The sequence below is a fragment of the Athene noctua genome, chromosome 1 (genome assembly GCF_965140245.1).
Source record: "Athene noctua chromosome 1, bAthNoc1.hap1.1, whole genome shotgun sequence".
Classification (NCBI taxonomy): Eukaryota; Metazoa; Chordata; class Aves; order Strigiformes; family Strigidae; genus Athene; species Athene noctua.
Window position 1 is genome coordinate 193329010 of NC_134037.1, and position 14327 is coordinate 193343336.

The 14327-nt window shown below is 48.9% G+C and overlaps 1 protein-coding gene across 2 annotated transcripts in view; it reads right to left on the minus strand.

The window, feature by feature from the left end:
• The window catches only part of REV1 (REV1 DNA directed polymerase), a 62509-nt gene extending 61285 nt beyond the window's left edge, over window positions 1-1224 (minus strand). For both annotated transcript variants that reach the window (XM_074908697.1, XM_074908707.1), the window contains exon 1: window positions 1004-1224. The gene's annotated coding sequence lies outside the window, so the exon portion shown is untranslated. The remainder of the gene's footprint in view (window positions 1-1003) is intronic.
• Window positions 1225-14327: the final 13103 nt, after the last annotated feature.

Genomic DNA, 14327 nt, shown 5'->3' on the forward strand with positions numbered 1-14327 from the left:
GGTTAATATGCCATTACCGCGCATCTCCCATCAGGGGCTTTTTGCTCAGTATCACAGGTCAAGTCAATGGTAACAATATAGCAAAATGCATCAACATTCGACGGAGAAGGGGTGAAGAAGCATCAGTGAACACATCTGTCCCTCGGCGCTTGTAAGCACGGGCTTCCTTATCAAGCCCAGGTCCTCCTCCTTTCCGCACACTGGTTCCATCCAGCACTATTGCTCAGCAAATACAACTTGTGACAAACACGATGGAAAACCGCAGATACACGCTGCTACAGCTGAGCGCCACCGCGCGTGGCGTGTTCAAGAGGGCAAGGCTGCACCAGGGCTTGGGGCTTCCCTCCTCCTCCTCCTCCTCCTCCTCCTCCAACCCATTTCCCTGCAATGACCCCTTAGCTGGCAGAAACGCTCGCAGCATCGCGCCGGCTCTGCCCGGGGAACCGTGTTGTGTCTGAAGCGCAGGCCCCATGTGACAGACACACACACGCACGCACCGGTTGCCGTAGCCGGCGGGGGAGGGGAGGCGGGGAGGCGGGGGGGGGCTGGCCCAGGCGGGCACACACCTGGCACACCCGCGGCAACTTGCGGAGCGCGCGCGCGCCCCCGGGGGTCCGCCGTCCGCCACCGCCCCCCCCCCGCGCGCACACCCTCCCGCGCGCGCGGGCAAGCGGGGCCGAGCGAGGCCCCCGCGCCGGTTACATAACCCCGCGCGCCACCCTCCGCTCCCCACCCCGCTTCCCGCCCCGCGCCGGGGAACAGCTGCGGCGGGGAGAAGGGGGAGGCCCAGGCCGCGGGCCCAGGGAGGGGCCGGGGCAGGGCCGGGGCTGCGGGCCCCGCGGCTGCCTCGGGCTCCCCCTTCCTGCTTCCCACCCCCCCCTCCCCTCCCCGCCCCCCGCACGCGGGCGCGCTCGCGAGCGCCGGGCGGCCATGGGGGCCGGGGGCCGCCGCGCCGCGCAGGGGAAGGCGCCCGCTCCGGCAGCTCCCTGCCGCCGCCGCTCACCTTTCGCCGCGTCCCAGACGCACATTCCCGGGGCGCCGCCGCTGCCTGCCCTGCCGGGCCCTGTGGGGGCTTCACATCGCGGCTCCCCCCGGCACGGACGCACGCAACCACCGCCTCCTGCCCGCCTTCCTCCTCCTCCTCCCAGCTCTCAGCCCCGGCCGCGCTCTCCCTCTCTCCCTCTCTCTCCCTCTCTCTCCTTCCTTCCTTCCTTCCTTCCTTCCTCCCTCTCTCCCCCCTCTTCTCCTCCCCCTCTCGGTGTCCCCAGCAGCAGCCCCTCCTCCCCCCGCCCTTCCTGCGAGCGCGTCACGAGAGAGTCTCGCGCCACCAACCGCCGACTCGGTCAACAAGCGGCGCGCGCCGGGCAGGCCCGCCCGCCCCCGGGGCGCCCCCTAGCGGCTCGCGCCCCGCGGAAAGTCGCGTGCGGCGCCGCCGCCGAGAGGGCTGGGGAGCGCTCGCGCCTGGCACGTGACGGCGGGGCGGGGCGGGCGCGAGCAGCTCTCGTTCCCGCGCTTGGGTGGGCTGCGGAGGGCGCGGGGCGGCGGCGCCCCCTGGCGGCCCGACGGGCGCGTCGCAAGCGCGGGGGCTGCTGCAGCGGCGGCGGACATTTCACACCGGGACGGGACGGGTCGGGACGGGTCACTGGGCCGAGTGTAGTCCGGCCCTCCCGCTTCCAGGGGCCGCCTGGAGCCATCGGCCGGCTGGCTGGCGGAGGCGAGGGGTGTGCGCGTCCGCCCGCAGTGCGGCCGCGTCTCCCGTAAGCGCAGCAGGCGGCGGCGGGCAGGCCCCCGGAAGCGGGGAGAGGGGGAGGGCGAGCGGCTTGCAGGGAAGGGGCCGGCAGGTCTGCTGCCGCCGGCACAGGTAGGGCCCGCCCGGGGAGAACCTCCGCTTCGGCGCGGGGGGCGGCGCCCCCCCGCTCCACCCGTCGCGCGTTGCCGCGCCGGGGCTGCTGTTCAGGCCGGGCCCTGCGGGGGAGCCTGCGCTAGGCCGCCCCTGCAGCGTCCCCCTCCCCACCGGGGCCTTTGGAGGGGGTGGCGGGGAGAATGGGGGGGGCAATCACGGCCCGGATCTGGGCCTGCCCTGGCTGGCTCCTGGTGGCTGAAGTGGGACTTGGCCAGGTTCAGGCCTCACCAGCCTCACAGTAGAAGGGATTTCTCCCACAGAAAAGGGGCCTGCTTGTTCCCCTCACTTGCTGGATACGGGAATAGCACCCACTGGCTCCTTGCCTGTGATTCTGCATTTTTTTTATTAGCTAGGTTTCTGAAAGAAGTGTGATGGTGCTACCTGCTCATCCCTAGTAACTTACAAATCCAGTGGCTGTTTCAGACCAGTTTGAAAAAGGGATCTCGGCCTCAACAGTATGAAGCTTTACAAGTTTCCTTAGACAGAGCAGCAGTGAGGTAGCATGAGCACCCAAGGTAATTTTCCACCCCGAGCTTTCTAGCACCAGTCAACACGTTCCTGAGCCAAACCAGTCACAGCACGTGTGGTCCCTTCTCCAGTTCTTCCCCAGTTACAGCTCATGGGAGAGCATCGGGGGTGCTGTGAGGTGCGTTTGTGGGGAGGCTGGAAAGAAGATCAGATGTGGGGGAAGACATAGGGTATGTGGGATCCTTGCATAGGAAAGTGGGCATTATTGTGGTATGAGAATGTAGGGGAAATAAGACACAAATCTATGGGAAACCGGGCTTATTCATTGTGCTCCTTCAAGAAAACTTGTTACTGAGTTACCTGTTCTAATTCTGTTGCGTGCAGTTTGTTTTATAAATAGAAAATGGCCCCAGTCCTACAACTGTTATCTACTGGGGTAGATCTGCTAGGAGTCCCTGTTGATACTGGGCAAAACTCCAGTTTGGCTAGAAGCACGTCAGTCTACTCACATGGACTCAGTTCAGAAATGAAGCCATACATGTCTCTCTCTGTAAGAAAAATGCTTATGTGGAACCTGGTTTTCTCCACCTGCATTGCCAGAACAGACGAACAGTTGTGTTCTCTGAAAAATGTGCACCATGTGATAAAACTAAGACCTTTATGAATACCCAGGCTTTTCTCCATAGTTACTTACATACTGCTCAAAGTACGCAGGTAGGGTAAGGGAAAAGTCAACTTTAGGTCTACTTAGGTCAGTTGACCATCAGCTATTTTAGCCAGGATGGGTTTCTTCATTTCACTGAGAAAAATAGAGGAAACCTCCTAGCACCTTCATGAGACAACCCCAAATATCTGGCTTTCACTCAGTATTTTCATGAAACTCCTCTTCAAAATGTCGGCATTCCCTGCCAGAAGGAAACACTAACTAGAGTTTTGACCAGCCTTAAGGTGTCAAATTTTAGAGACATTGTGGCTGGCTGCTTTCTCTCTAATTTTACCTGGAAAAAAAAAAAGGTTCTGAAAAATACTTTGTTCAGAAAAGTTATGCTATCTAAAATATATCTATTTCACTGGGCCAGCATTTCCTGGTTTTGCTGGGAAACGCCTCTACCAATCTTAGTCCTTGCCACTCTGGGGCAAGCTAACTGTTAAAAGTACTACGTGACTGGATGTGTGCATTATTTTTTCCTTACAGAGCTATTTCTCTAGGGGGCAGTTGTGGAGCAGAAAGGCAGAAAGACAAGTGGAACAGGGATTAATTTAGGTTAGCAAGAACAGCTTTAAAATGGTTAGTCAATTATTATATTTTATTTTTAAATAGAAGCTGACATATAAGCAAATTATAAAAGGAACCAACAATTATTCAGAGGCATGTGGGGACAACTGTGTTGTTTTGTGAAATAAAGCTGGGGTAAGAGTTAACTGAAAAAGCCCGAAGTAGCCATACTGTATTTTCAGCAAAGATCACATACAGTTAGTTAAAATAGGTCACTAGTCGTTTAAGAAGAAACAGAACAAGGAAAAGAATTAAAAAGAGGATAAAAATAGGAAAGTTTATGAAAAGGGCCAAATATTAACAGGAGTGAATGATCTTCTGTGTCTTGTAAAGCCCTCATGTTGCACTGCGTCTGCACCAGCAGGCTCCTGAGCTGACAGAGAAACATCTGAGGTCATAGTAGCCAGACTGGGAACCAGGTCATATGCTTATTCATTGTGTAAATATTTACAGGGTGAAGCCTGGCTCAAAGCATAGGGACTTCAGTAAAAGCATTCTTGCTGTCTTCGCCAAGTTTGGAATCAAATCTGGGGCTAGGGAGAGAGGCAGCGCATGTACAGGCCTCATTTAAGTGGGACTGCGGTCTCAGCTGGGGCATCTCAATGAGGTAAGCCTTATTGTTGAGCAACCTTTATCTATAAATCCCACTTTCTGAGTCAAAATCTGCTCCAATTGTACAAAAAGTACATCTGATGTCATTCCAGTAACTTCAGCACAAAGGAATTTCCAGGTGAAATGTGAGAGGCTCGGTGTCATGTTACTTGTAGCCTAACATGGGAGATGTGACTGAGCAGTGATTGTGGCTGCTGTGGCCTCTGAAGGCTGTTGTCACAGAATAACTCTGGGTCTCTTATTGTCAGAAAAGGCATGTAAAGCCACTGACGGAAGATCTGTCCCCATGCTGATACTTCTGTGGGTTCCTTCCAGTCTCACGCGTTTCCCAGAGTGATCTGTCCTAGTACATATGAACATGAGGGCCAACACAGAGCCAATCTCTTGCTATTCCACGGAGAAAGGAGGAACCTTGGCAATGGTTATTCATTTGCTTGCTATTTTGCTGGTCTGTGGGTAGGAGAAAAAGCAGTGCCAACTGCCTGACTCTGCTAGAGCCAAGCTAGTCACATAGTATAAAAAGGTGCCTCGCCACACTCATCCCGTCTCCAGAGAGGCTCAGGAACGTGGAGCTGACAACCGGTCACTGGTCTGCAGCTTCTGTAGCTTTTGCTCTGCAGCAGCAGTCCCCCAACAGGCCAACGACCTAATGGGACTTTTTCCTTGTCGTACAGTAGGTAGGTCCTTAACTCTGTAGCTCTCCTGGCAAGGGGACTCTTGGAAGAGTCACCTGGTGTTGAATTCATGCCAGGTGAGGAACTCCCCAGCTCAAGTTCAGTTTTCAGCAGTAAATGCAGAGCTGCTTTTTATTCAGGCAGCACGGAGATGAGAATAGGGGGCACTGAAGTCACCTCAAAGCATTGCCTGGGCTCTCTGGACCCGTTTTAATACCAGTAGGTTCAGCCCTGTAATCCAGCAGTTCCACAGTGTACCCACCCTCACCCCCCCGATATTTTCGCAGGCAAAAGCCACACAATGCTGTTTTGTACAATCCCCACACACACCCCATACAACAAACAACCCGTGAGCCCCTGGTGCCGTTACACGCGCCAACACGTGTACACACACACACACCCCCCATACAGCCCCCAGCTCCAGCTGTCTGCAGCTGGCGGGATCAATCCGGGTACCGGTGCACCGGCTCCGAGCCCGGCCCGGCCCCAGCGGCGGGGACCAGCGGGGCGGCCCGGGACAGGCTCCGTCCCCGAGCGCGGCCGGGCCGGCGGCGGCACCTCCCTCCCGGCAGCAACCCCCGCCGGGGGGGCGGCGGCGCTGCGGGGGAGCCCGCCCGACGCAGCCGCTCCGCTGGCCCCTGCTCCCGCCGAGGCGGTGCTGCATTGCGGGCCCGGCCCGCCCCGCCTGCCCCCCCGGGGCCGCCTTTCTTCCCCGGCGCACCCCGTCCTGCAGCCCTCGGGGGAGGCGGCCCCGGCCCGGGGGCAACGCGGTGTGGTCGACCTGGCGTCCCTTAGCCGTGCTGCGGGGTTACGGTTAAAGAGCCCCGGTGAAAAGCACCGTCGCCCCCCCCCGCCGGTGAATAATCGGCCAGACAGCCGGAGGGAGGGGAGGGTACGTGCTCATCTGCAGCTTCGCCCGTCTCTCGCAGGGTGGAGGTAATTATGAACGAGAGACACATTTCACAACTCCTGCAATGCTGTAGTAGCACAGCCGACTGTAGTGGTGCCCTAAATATTGACATGTAAAAGCTGCAGGATTATTGCAGTAGTTTCCTGACCAAGCACTATTGTTTCATGGTAACCAGTGAAACTGCTATTGTAAAACCTCATCTGCAGCGTTTGGTTCTACCATTCGTATGTTACAGCAGGCCTATCGCTGCGCACACGTACTTTTTAACCATGACGCCAATTTTCCTTAGCTCCTAAAACACAATGCAGTCAGATATTTTTAGGCAGAATATATGTTTTATTACAATCATAATTAATTGGTTGTGCTAAGCAGAGCTGGTTCTTGCTCTTTCAAGACTGAAGGAAGCTGAGGAAGATTTCTAGCCCGGGATAGAAATCTCTGTCTCTCTTGCATGATTTTTAAACATCACAGGAAAAAAAGAAACCTCTGCAGGATAATCTACACTTGCAAACAATCTTTTTTTTCTTTCCTTTCCTTTTTCTGAGCATGTCACTGAGAACAGCTCTGAACGGATAAAACAACGTAAGAACAAAACTTGCAGAAACAGCAGTCTGCATTTGGGCCTGGCACTAGGGGAAATGGCTGTGGCATTCTTTGCACAGAAGACATTCTCAAGATGAGAACAAAGATCTAGGTAAAAAATGGTGGGAAGCAAAACAATTATGAGAAACAGACAAAGCTGGAAAGGCTGTTGGAAGGAATCAGTCACTCGTTAGCTCCAGGCATTTTGCTAATGATGGAGCAATGTGGCTGTTACCTTACTGCTGTGGTCCACAAGACCTGTGATTGAAGGGAAAGGTGTCACCAATGGATACTCCTCCTGTGTCTTCAACCTGCCCAGCTAAGAAGAGGAAAAATGCTGGCACTTGAGCCTGTTTTGATTCCTTTATTTTACCAACCTACTTTACTTGCCAGTACTCATTTTGGAGTGATGCAAAAGTGGCCAGAATGGACGAATACATCAGGCCTATTTTGCACAAAGTGTGGATTTACTGAAGAGTCTAAAGATCCCTCAGTCCTCTCCTCCCCTTGCTCGTTACCACTGACGGGTACAACACTCTTAACTGGTGCAGACTGGTCACAGCTGAAGGATGAAGAGTCCTCCCCAGTCATACGTCAGGGCTGCATCTGCCCTTGGAACTGGGAAGACAACATAAAAATAAGTTTTATTTTGGATAATTTTGTGCTGAAGCAGCCTAGGACGCTGCAGTGGAACTTATTTTAGACAAAAATTGCACATCTGCAAAGATTTCTACATCATCCTGATAGTGCTCTGGCATCTCCATTTCAGTAGCTCCCTCAATGCAAAATTGGTTTTGTGAAGAGCAAATATACATGAGTGGATTGCCACCTGCAGCCCCATTTCCAATGAATCTGAAACCATGACTCAGTACTCAGATATATTGTTAGGTAATAATATACTAGCTATATATAGATACAATATAACACGTGCCTTTATGCCACTGACCTTTTCTTTCCATAGTCTTTCTAGGCTAATATTCACTTATTGATTATAAGTTCAGCATCGCCACTTCAAAGAGAAGTTGAGATGGAGTCCTTGATTTCAATTGCTGTGTTCCTTATTGCAGTTTCTGCATCATTTCCAACTGATCTTGGAGCATTGTTGGATACGGACGTTCCTAAGGAGTTTTGCCAAAAGCAGCTGCTTGCTACAACACAGGATGGTCTATTCAGAACAATAAAGTCACTGTTAGGCAGCTGGAAAAAACCCCAAGCTGACAACAGAACCCTAGGCAGGCGGATTGGATCACAATAATACAAAGAAGCCTAAATCTGTGTCTCTCACCTAGCTCCCCAGTTTCTCCATATTCGGAAACGTGGATCTCTCTTCAGAGTGGCCAAGCAGATGGACTCCCTGCTGAGTGTAGGACTCTGCAGGCCCTTGTTGGCCTGCTTACAAGTTGCATAGCAGGAGAGTTCTTACTCTCTGAAATGGTAGTTTTCTGCTCTAAGCGCCAGGTAGTCTGTATTTGTGTTAAGGCAGGGGAAGGATTTTTCTCTTACAAGGTCAGTTATCACCAGTTCTATTTTTCCCTTTTTCTCCTTAGAGTCGGTGTCTTCCTTCTCCTCAGAATTATTCGAGATCTGTTATATGGAAATCCATACATTTTACTTCCGCTCAGTGCTGCCAAAGTTTTTTTATTTGCACTGTGGTCAGGGATTTAATGGATGCCATTGGCAGCATTCAAACAGGTTTGCATATTCTCTTCTCTCTGCACAGACAGCAAAGTGTTATTGTTGGGGTTCTTTATAAAGAGCTCAGCTTTGCAGTGGTGGAAATTAGTCAGTACAGTTGTTCTGTCTCTCAGGGTTCGAGGTACCTGAATAATGGCGAGTGCCATATCCAGAAAGACAAGTTACAGCAATTCTATTGCAACTTCCAGTTAACAGCCAGGAAGGATCCTGAGGTAATTTGGAAGACAGAGCTGCACTCTGGCATATTTTTGCATGAGAGGTCTTGTGGTATCTCTAAGAATGCGAGGGTTGAAAAATGCTGTTGACATCAGTGAAGTGGATGCAGTGGAGTGAATGCTGACACAGAAGATGCAATTGGAAACAGAAATGAAGGATTGAATTGGTTTCTCCTAATTTAGATACTTACAGCTGAGCTAGCCTTGAATGTACCTGTCTCCACTGACTATAAAGAGACCCTAGGGTGACTAGTTCTTATGTAAAGGTCTATGCTTTGGAGTGTTTGATATTAACTAAGATGAATCTTGCTCATAAGAGTCAGTCTCTTATATTCTTCTCACTTTTCTGCCATGCATCACAGTCTCCTTACATGAGATCAGATTATGGGCTACAGGATCAGAACCTGTCTCTGTTTTATTTGCAAAAGTTACAGGAAAAGAAAGGGTTAGGGAGAAAAGAAACAATTAAATAAGGCAAAGCAAATGTCTTTGCTACAGATCCAAGTATCACATATAATGGCTACCCGGGAAATGTGCTGTGGAAGAAATTAATGAGTCTGAAAGTAAAAAAGCCTTGGTAAGTAAGACAACATCTTCAAACTCAAGTCTGGACACTCCTGTGAACCCTGCAAGTCTCAGTACATCAAAGGCGCATTAAGGGCAATAGGGACCACTTTATCCTTTGGCTGTTCTGGGCTGCTAGGAAGCCCACTGATAGCTCCTGAGAAAGCAGTCTCTTGACCTGGCCTGGCCTACGCTGGTTCCCGGCCAAGTGTGGAGTCCCAGAGAGAGACAGAATTGTCACAACACTTAAGGAATGGATAAACAAGTAGAATGTGGATGGTAACATGGGGAAAAGAGGACAGCACGTCAGCAGGATAAAATGGCATGAATGTTACAACTGAGCTAGTAGTAGAAAGTAGTAGAAAAGAAAAAAAGCATGCGCTGAGACTAAAGGTAGGAAAACATCTGAAGGATGTTTGTGAGCCAGAGAAAGAGACTGATCAATACAGGGGTTTTGGTTTGGGGTTTGGGTTTGGTTTTTTTTTTTGTTGTTGTTTGTTTGTTTGTTTTCAAGTAGGCAGAAGTCTCTGCAACGCTCTTGGAGAGAATTTCAGATGATTCAGATGATGAGATAGGGAAAATCATATTTTCACTGGGGGAACACTGGAATCCTTCCCTTTTTGCAAGATTCCTTTTGTACTTTCACTGAATGTAAATTTGCCAGAAGGGAAGGCAAGATTGAGGTGCCAGGCTGGGTATAAATGTGGTAGAGGAGGTTTTCAAAAGTTCCAGTGAATCAAATAATATTGCAGATGCATGCTCAAATCACACTCCTGAATTCCAGGCAGTTCTGTGAGGCTGCATGCTGCACAAATCATACAGCTGCAATGTACAGGAACAGGTCTAAACCAGATTGCAGGAGTTTTACTGTTAAAAAAGGCTGAATATTGGCTGTCACTGTTCTCCCAGAACGCAAACTCTTCAGATGTGAAACTAAGGGAAATTTGGCTTGGAGCTTCATTCTCTTTTTAGAGACCTGAGACTAAGAGGAAGACTATGAAAAATCTTTCCATTCATGCCTCTGATGAACTGCTCTGACTTACATATTAATAAAGAGTAATAGAATGCTGCCATGAATTAGCAAAACTCTGTTTTCCTACTACTCCATCCTAGCAGAACAGAGGATATGAGTGTAGTATGGAGTGAATGCTGATTTTTCCGTGCCCGAATAGAGGTAAAAATTGTTTTCCAGAAATGCCGAGCACCTAGAACTCCAGATGATTTGAGGTGTGTGGAAAGTTTGGGATAAAATGTAGTTATCTCCAATCACAATTATAGCCAAGAGCAAGTTAGTTAGGCTGGGTATGCTGGTTTTCTGCCTGAGAAAGGCATAGCACAAGTTATTTCTTCTGATGTTTGTAGCTTACTAAAGATTTATCCATGTTTTGCACTTCTAACCCAAATCACCATGTAAAAACACTATAAATGGGAGCACCAAATGTTTGAAATCAAGCCCAGTCTATCCGAACTTGGCATTCAGAAAAGTCAATGCACTTTAAAGAAAAAAAGAGGTCTTTTTATGTGTGGATCATAAAACAGCTGCAAAATCTTAACTTTATGATCCGACCACTCTGTGGTCATTTTCCACATAAATAAATTATTAAAACATTTGCAAGAAAATGCACAGGTTGCCTATTGCTTCTCTTACATGAATGTACCTTGAATAGGCAACTGATAATGCCTCAAGTGTGTGCAATGCTTTCAAGGGAAAACCGGAAAAGATCATCCAAAAGATTGCTCACTCTGGGTAATATGAGACAATTTTTTCCTCAAATGACAAGCAAAATAAGGTGAAGGCAATAGACCAGCAAGTCAGGCTTCCTGTTGCTAAGACTGAGAAGAGTTTCCAAGAGAATGCCACGTGGCACATGCATCAGCACAGCATAAGGCTTGCCCATAAACCCTGATTTAAAAGCATCAGCGATTAGCCTGCACTATTCTGGTGTTCAGAGCTGTGAAAAGTGTGTGTCCCCCCAGATGACCCCTGCTTTTCCGCACTCATCTGGCCTTCCATGCATGGGACATTTCCTGAGGGAATTTAGAAAAAGTTCTTTGTGCTGGATTTTCAGAAATTGCACTGTTGGGCTGAGAGGAAATTTGTATTTTTGCCTATGGAGCTATAGTGGTGCTGATTTCTATATGGGTGAAGTCTCATTTTGCTTCCATGTTCCTTTTTCCTTGTCCCCTTTCCCCATGTGCACAGAAACAGGACATGGTGTGAGGAGGAGGTGTGGCATGTGCCTCTCCTTCCGGTACTAATAGTGAGGACTGTGAGTTGGAGAGCAGAGTTCTTGCTGTATCTTGGTGTGGGCACACTATGTGGGGTCTCTGAAAGCTGCAGCAGTCCATCCATAGTCTTTGGAATCCCTGGTGTAAGACACTGCCTTGTGCTGTCCTCCAGTGCAAGGTCTGAGCTTAAAGCCATCCTTTATCTCAAGCAGCCTGAAGTGTATGTGAGCCTAAATTTTGCCAAAGCTAACCTTTCTTTTCTATATGAAGCAGCAAGTGGCAAATCCAGGCAGGATGCTCTGCCCAAGGTGTGGGAAGATCCTGTGGATTCCGATGCCTCTGCTCCTGTGCCTCAGCTGAGCTCTGTGTGTGTGATATCTCCACTGGTTGCATGGTAAAACTGGAAGCACAGAGAAGTGATAAGGAACAATGCGAGCAGATTCAAAAGGGATTTGGATCATTTAGTTGATGAGCCAGCAGATGGCAAATGCTGCTTGGTATAGAAAATGAAAAGTAATTAGTCTGGGAACAAAGAGCAAATGTAGGGAATGGGTGTTTCATCCAGCACGCTGATCAGACAGAGAAAGGGGTTACTGTGGAAAAAAAAAATCATAGAAACTGTCACTTCAGTGCACAGCTGCAATAAAAAAGGCAAACAAGACACTAGACCGATGGAACAGTGAGCTATAATGCACCGCGAAAGAGGCAATACAGTCCTCTGGAAGATGGTTATTAGGCCCCTCCAGAATACTGCATGGAGCATGGGTCACTGTCTCAGGAAGGTTATGTTTGGAGAAAGGTGCATTATAAAGCAACTAAACTCTAATGGTTTTGATGATTTCAGTTCTGAGGCAAAGTTAAGAGGCTCATTCTGAGGGGTCAAAGAGACCTTACAGAGATTTTAAAATTATAGTAATGATCAGTACTGTTACCAGACAATACTCATAGTACTACAAGATTATGAAAATTAAGGAAGTGGTGCTGAGCAAAGAGCAGAAACTTCACAAACTGCTGCACAAATAAAACACGGTTACTTTCTGACTTCATTGAGATAGCTAAGGGTGAATACAGCTTCAGGAATACGTAACTCAGTCAAGTGAATGATGCACAATTACAGTACATGGAACTGGTCTGTGGAACAAGCAGGAGGGCAGTAAAGGCCCTGATAGAAATAGCAAAATTATTTAGGTGAAGAATCCCTCCCCATTATTTCAGGGTTTGTTTTTATCTGGATTCAGTTTGTGCAGGTTCCTAAACTGTATCTATCTGCTAATAGAGAGATTGACCTTTGCACACAAGCTACAATGAATGTGTGTTCCCCTAAGCCACATTCAAAGAGAAGAGGGGAGGAGGAAAGACAATGTTGCCCTGTCCTCTTGATCCTGCTCAGGATCATGCCATGTGAAAATAAGCTTCAGGTCTAGTTAAGACAGAGAAAAGTTGTTGGGCTGCTGCTTATGGGACAGCAACAGGCTGAATTTGAGGTCAGCAGGTAGTTTACGAGGCTAGGGAAGGAGGGGAAAACTGGAAGCACGTGTACCTGCAAGAGGGGATGTAAACATTTAAACTGCAATTAAACAGGTTTCAGGCACCTAAGCCTACCAGAACTACATAGAAAATCTGTGCTTGGTTGTGTAGGCATCAGAGAGGACTTGACATAAATCTACTGACACGCGCTGTGGTGCAGATGCAGAACTGCTGCCACTGCAGCTGGGCGGCGCTGGATGATGAAGCCTGTACCTCCTGCTTAGCCCTGAGGTCCTGAAGCTAGTAGATACAGTTCGGAGCATACAGTTAACTATACGGACCTTGACAGGAAGCCTGGGCTCCTTTCATTTAGTGCCATGGCCAGAGAAGACGGTATGCCTCTTCTTTTAGAAAAGGTTAATTCTTAGGGGTGTATCATCAGGAAATAGGAGGTTCACGTGCACAAGCCTCCTAACAGAGAGCTACTTTGCCCTTTCTGTAAAAGGGAATGCAAGACAGTGAAAAGGAGCGGGCAAGACTGAGCTTGTCTCTGGGGCGAGGTGAGGAAGGTAGCAAACTCTGTCACTCCATGTCTACATGGCTGCAGCTCCACAGTTGTAGCCACCCTATGTTAAAGGAAATTGTGTTGTGATAAAAATGCCTTGTGCTGATTTACTACAGGTGGTGCCATAGCTGTATCACTAGTGGAAAAACACAAGTTTGAATTTGCTGACATTGTTGCAGCTAGACAAAGCCTTTCAGTGCCTCTGAAGTTGATATGGAAGTGGGAAAACAGAAATTGTGTAGTTCATGTAGACCGATGATCTGGCCTCAAAGAGACCTTGCTTTGCAAAGAAGATAGAAGGACCGCAGGGGAAGATGTAGGATAATCTGCCCCTACAGAAACCTAATTTTAATTCTCTCATAGTCAGGTACTGGCTTGAACTCTGAAAGCCTATCTTTTTACTTCTTCCAAAATTTAGCATAATTGTTCTGATTGGATAGTCCTGTGATCCATATAGCTGTCCAATCCTTCTTTGAATCCTGCACAGTTCTTGACCTCAGTGCTTCCTGTGGTGATTTCTTCCACTGTCCAATTACACAGTATGTGAAAGAGAATTTCCTCTGATCAGCTTTGAATATGTGAGCTCTTCATTTCATTGAATGTTCCTTTATTCTTGTGTTATGCAGAAGGTAAAGAGAAGCGTCAGATTGTTCTTCTGTATTTGGTATTTGGTATTTTATCTTACTGTATCCCTTCTTATCTGTCTCCTTTTTGAGATAAACAAATCTCATTCCTTTCAGACTCTTCCTGTCATAGTCCCTGCTTCTGCCTCCACCCCCAACTTGCTTATTCTCATTCTTACTCTCTGACCACCACTTGTTTCTTCATGGTCTTTTAGACCATGGGGAGGGACACAGACAGTATGCCAGAGGAGAATTCAGCACTGATTGGTATAAAGGGAGAATATTTTCTGCATTATTCACTATCTCATTCACTGAGTATCTGAACATCTTGTTAGCTGTTCGGAATGCAGCTGTACCCTGAGCAGATGTCTTCGTTGAGCTGTCTGTAATGTTTTTTAGGTGGTTGGTGCTGAGCTCATCACCTCAGACCTTAATTACTGTAACAGCTCCTCTCTGGCATCTCTAACATTCATGCTGTCTCACTTCATTTGGCACATATCTTGCTACCCAGGAAGTCTGCATTATCCAGTAACCTGACCTTATC